Genomic DNA, 303 nt, shown 5'->3' on the forward strand with positions numbered 1-303 from the left:
TCCTTCTCTTTATTTGTCTACCCATCTCTCCTTGACCCCACTCACCCCTTTCAAGAACTTATTTCTTGGTGTTTATTATGTAATTCATTAGGCTAAATAAAAGTTCAAGAAAATAAATATTTGATTTCTGTTTTAAATCTTATCATATTACTAATAAACCTGAGTAGTTTTCATTTCCCACCATCTATTGGGTATGAACTGATACTGTGCTTGAATTCTTAGTCATCAATTCTCTGTAATGCCATTGGTACATTTCCTGTGTGTTTTATATTTCTTCTTAGCTTCTCTTTATGCTGAAGAATA

This window comes from Dipodomys ordii, unplaced genomic scaffold (assembly GCF_000151885.1).
Source record: "Dipodomys ordii isolate 6190 unplaced genomic scaffold, Dord_2.0 Scaffold168, whole genome shotgun sequence".
Classification (NCBI taxonomy): Eukaryota; Metazoa; Chordata; class Mammalia; order Rodentia; family Heteromyidae; genus Dipodomys; species Dipodomys ordii.